Genomic DNA, 5,767 nt, shown 5'->3' on the forward strand with positions numbered 1-5,767 from the left:
AGGGGGTGGTGATCCCTGCGGACTCTTCACCACTCTTTCTCCCACTCTTTCTCCCACTCTTTCTCCCACTTCTGATGGTCTGGTCGGTCACGTGATCACGTGATATACTTATATACAAACATACATACATACATATATATATATATATATATATATGTGTGTGTGTGTGTGTATAGATGTATATATATAATATATATATGTATGTATGTATATATATATATATATATTTGTGCGTGTGTATGTAATTATTTTCGTCTTGGGTATACACATGGTAAAATAATATTTTTTTCTTATTTTTGGCGTTTCTTTTATGATTAACTATACGTAGGTCAATTACCTAAATATTAAAAAAAAAAAGTTGCTTCTATTCCATGATACACCAAACCATGAAAACCTCTGTTCAACCAGCTACAGGCAAATAACGAAATGAATTATAATAGAACCAGGTGAAACCGAGTTTATAGAGCGAAGAGCCTTTGATAAGACATATCTGCACCGAAGTATGCACACCCAAAAAAGTTTGCCACAAGAAAAGTTCAACAACAACACACCTTCCCCGAAAATACTACCTTACATATCTACATACAACCCCAGAAACAAAGAAGCCTTCACATCATCACCCAGAATTTACAACTACTTCATAAGGACCCAAATTAAAGGAATTCTAAACATACACCAAATCATTAAACAAAAGCTACAAACAACCTAAATCACTTAAAAGATTCTCACAAAGGCAAAATTGTTTTCTGAAATTACGGATGCAAAAGTAAAAAAATGTCGTAGATCGAACTGTGCCACATGTCCAAAACCTGCTAGAAGGATCAGAATTCCTCTTAAAGAGGGACAGAAATTCAAGATCAAATCTAACTTTACTTGTGCCTCTGAAAACATATTTATGTCATAAAATGCTCGGGCTGCCACCAAGACTACGTGGGATCCACGGGACTATCACTCAGACGTAGATGCCCACACTGCATCGACAACAGATTGCATCCCAGAATACAGAATGATACCTTTTAGTGAGCACATTGAGAAATGCGCAAAGCAATACTACCACAATTTTTAATCTTCCATTTTACCAATGTGCTATCGGATCATCAACACAAATTAGACTAAACAAGGAAACATTCTTCATTGAAAAGTACAAGCCCAGACTTAACCATGCCAACATACTGATACAGGAAATTCACACCAAGGAAAAGAAAAAAAATTTAAGCGATTATCTCCCTTACACCGGAAGAGAATCACTCATTACTCCCCTTATTTAGAACTCTTTAAACATAAACATAACGATAACTCTATTCAACATAAACATAACGTCGTAAGAAATTGAAAAGCTAAACGCGAAACCAGTCTTTCTTCTAAATTATGTCATTGTAAGAAAAAAAAATGTTTAATATTCTTCAGACATATTGACGCAAATATATATATTTTTTAACCTTTAAGCCTTCTGTAGTTCTTTCACTTTTTACTATTTTCTATATATATATATATATATATATATATATATGGCCCAGTAGTTAGGGCATCGGACTCGCGGTTGTAGGATCATGGTTTCGATTCTCAGACCGGGCATTGTGAGTGTTTATTGAGCGAAAACACCTATAAGCTCCACGAGGCCCCGGCAGGGGGTGGTGATTCCTGCTGTACTCTTTCTCGCACTCTTTCTTCTGTTGGCCAGCTCGCTTACCCACCGGGGTGGCATCATTCAAAGGCTAAAAACAAAGCAAAGCGCATTGTGACCAGCGATGTGTAGTAACATCTGATGGTCTGGTTGGTCACGTGATCACGTGATATACATATATGTGTGTGTGTATGTATTAAAGAAAGCAAAAGATAAAACAAAATGATAGTGTTCAATATCTTAGTTCAGTATGTTCGTTTAGTGTTCAGTATGTTGGCCTCAGGAATTTCCGTCAAAGAGACATGGTTAAACAAAGTTGTACATCGTCTCCCTCTTTCTCTCGCATATCCACTCTTTCTCTCTTCCTTATTATTACTCCTACCTCCACCATCAACACTACTACTTTTAATAAAACATCAACTCTCCCTACATTCATTTGTCACTCTTTCTCATCCTCTCTTCTTCTTTCGCTCTCTTTCTCTGTCTGTCTTCGCCACCACCCACACCGTCTCTGTGTCAACTATTACTCTCACCTCAGCGCGAGGAATAGTAGAAGAGAGTGGGGAGGGTCAGGTGTGACACACTGACACACACAAATTACTTTTCGCATTTATATTAGCTGTATACTCTTTTAACTTGTTTCAGTTATTTCACTGCGGCCATGCTAGACCACCACATTTAGTCGAGCAAATGGACCTCACGACTTATTCTTTGTAAGCCTTGTATTTATTCTATCGGTCTCTTTTGCCGAACCGCTAAGTTTCTGCGACGTAAACACGCCAGCAGCGGTTGTCAAGCATGTTGGGTGGGGGAAACACAGACACGCAAACATACACACAGTTCCGTCTACCAGATGCACTCACAAGCCTTTGGTCAGCCCGAGGCTATAGTAGAAGACACTTGCCGAAGGTACCGCGCAGTATGACTGAATCCGGAACCATGTGTGGTAAGGAGGGAGTGGCTGTGTGGTAAGCAACCTACTTACCACACAGCCACTCCTGCGCTCTATATATATATATATATATATATATATTATATATATATATATATATATATATATTGCATTGTATTATATTCAATCTATCTGTGTGTCCTTCTATCTGTCTATACATACATACATACATACATACATACATACATACATACATACATACATACATACATACATACATACATACATGCATACATACATACATACATACATACCCGTGCGCAATGGACAAGAAATTGGATTAAATTTCCAAGTGTATAAAATTGGTTTAGCGCTTTTGTTGAAATTTAAAGAGTGAAAAAACTCACTTTTAAATAAGTTCCTATAATTGCAGACGAATCCCTAATTTTTATAATAGTTCCGTTTTATTGCTCGTGGATAGTGTCTGCGTGTGACTATGTGTTGTGTATGATTTTATGAGTGGTTGATTTTTAACTGTACGCATATGTATTTAATTTTTTTTTTTGTGTGTCAACGGACATAGGGATTTATATATGTTCACATAGGGACGTATTTATAGCCGGTTGTATTTTTGTACGCGTGTGTGCTTGTGCGTCTGTGATTGTATGCAAGTGTGTACATGTGTAGAAAATTATCCTGGAAACACAATGCCAAATGCATATGTTGCCTGCTCGTATATAAAGAGATATATTGATGTCATTCCACCTCAGTTGAAACCTTCAGCTGCATGTCGAAAGGTAAAGATTTGTGGCTGTCATACTCACTTTGAATCTGTCAAATAACCTGCCAATATAAGCAAGCTGTGACGGTCACGCAGAAAAAAAATTAATTTCTTCTACTATTTCATTTTCGCCCTCTTTATCTCCATAGATTCGTCATTTATTTCTTTTCTCTCTTTTTTAAAATGTTTTCTTCATTTACCTTCTTTTTTATTTAGCTTTTCCTGATTTTTTAAATTCTTCTCTAGTTGTCTGACTGTCTGTATCACACTGTCAATTTCTTTTCACGTGGTTCCACGAGAAGAGAGATATTCATTCAACAGTAAAGTTTCTCATAAATCTTGATTTATCAATAATAATAATAATAATAATAATAATAATAATAATAATAATAATAATAATAATAATAATAATAATAACAACAACGATGCAGTACCGATGCCCTGATGCAGTATAAATGCCCGGATGCAGCACCAGACAGTGGCTCTCATGACTTCTGATCTTAACTGGTTAGAAGTGTTATCATGTACATTGTTTTGTCTTGGTATAAAAGATGGGCTACAGCAAATATTCTGCTCAATACCACAGATTTGCTTGTCAGTTGTTTGACCTTAACCAGTTGAGCATGTCCCTTAGTGTTTGATGATATGTGCATCTTTGATCACGAGCAGAAGTAGTGGGGGTGCATCGTAGCCATGTGTTGAGAGAAATTATTTGGGGTTTGAATAATTCACCTCTGGAAACATGGGTGTTTCGTTCAACATCCTTAAAGAACCCTTATTCAGGGACCTTTTGAGTGAGATGGGCTTACTCGACCAGAAGAAAATTCTAACTGGGCCCCAACTGCAAGGTCATGTGATGCTTATCTCGATGTAAGATCACCATCTCGTAATCGGGAGAAATCGGGATTGCAATACCAATGAAACGTAATGAAGTGAAGTTAAAGTCAGTGACGGGTGAGACGTTATATAAATAACGGCTTAAACATTCGGATAATAGCCACAGAATATGCAGAATGTTAAGCAAAACGTTGTTTTATTGAAACAAAATGAAATTTGAATTAAAAGGCTAAACGTCCCATGCACAGGTGACAACACACAGATCATTTTGGACCCGAACACCGAACAGCATTGACCTCTTGCCTCTCTTTCTTTTACTGAGTTACGATTCCTCAATTTCATTTTTTCTTAGTGTAACTTGTTAAAGAAAATCTCAGCATGCGCGTTTTGGCTATCTTTTAACAATGCATAAAATGTTATGTGAATCCCATATTAACGACTCATATAGTGAATATTTATGATTAGCATCATCTACAAAGTTCCTCAAATATTCCGCTGTCAAATTCGCATGTGGAAATAACAAGACGTGTTAATTGCCACTGCGCTACTCAGCTGCGAGTTTATGAAGCACATCACATCGAAACGGATGTTGGGACCTAACAGTTTTTACACCACCTTTGGCTTGCGTTACTTTTACCACCACCACCACCTCCTCCTCCTCCTCCTCTATCTCCACCTCTTTCTCTTCTTCTTCTTCTTCTTCTTCTTCTTCTTCTTCTTCTTCTTCTTCTTCTTCTTCTTCTTCTTCTAGTTCTTTCTTTTGTCTGTGTGTGCATGTGTTTCTTGAACTTGTGCGTTCATATGTCTGTGCATGTACCTGACACATTCCGCCTCTTGTACTTTTCATGATAGCTATTCCTTTTTTTATTAACCTCCATCTCAATCTGGTCAGCACACAAATATGGTGTGGTGATATTGTTTTGTAATTTTTATTTTCGGGATGTCTGTACTCTTCTTCCAGGATCGAGCACGTGATGAAGTCCTTCGTCTTGTCGGCGATTCCTAGATCAATGTCTGATGATGGTACTTTAGATATTTGTGTCTGTTGTTGATACTGAACTTGTTTACTCTTGTCAACTTCACTTCTGTCTTTGCTGAAACTTTTCCAGCTCGTCAAAGCAGCAAGCCTCACGTATAACATTTTAGAAGGCAGGAGGACAGATGTGGAAACAGCTGCGTGGAAACAGTTGCGTGGAAACAGTTGCGTGGAAACAGTTGCGTGGAAACAGTTGCGTGGAAACAGTTGCGTGGAAACAGCTGCGTTCACGATTTCCTTCATTTCGAAAATACCAATCACTTGACGATTTAATACTCTTTACTTGTTTCAGTCATTTGACTGCGGCCATGCTGGAGCACCGCCTTTTAGTCGAGCAAATCAACCCCGGGACTTATTCTTTGTAGGCCCAGTACTTATTTTATCGGTCTCTTTTGCCGAACCGCTAAGTAACGGGGACGTAAACACACCAGCATCGGTTGTCAAGCAATGCTAGGAGGGGGACAAACACAGACACACAAACACACACACAAACATATACATATATATATATATATATACATATATACGACAGGCTTCTTTCAGTTTCCGTCTACCAAATCCACTCACAAGGCATTGGTCGGCCCGGGGCTATAGCAG

The sequence above is a fragment of the Octopus sinensis genome, unplaced genomic scaffold (assembly GCF_006345805.1).
Source record: "Octopus sinensis unplaced genomic scaffold, ASM634580v1 Contig11352, whole genome shotgun sequence".
NCBI classification, from domain to species: Eukaryota; Metazoa; Mollusca; class Cephalopoda; order Octopoda; family Octopodidae; genus Octopus; species Octopus sinensis.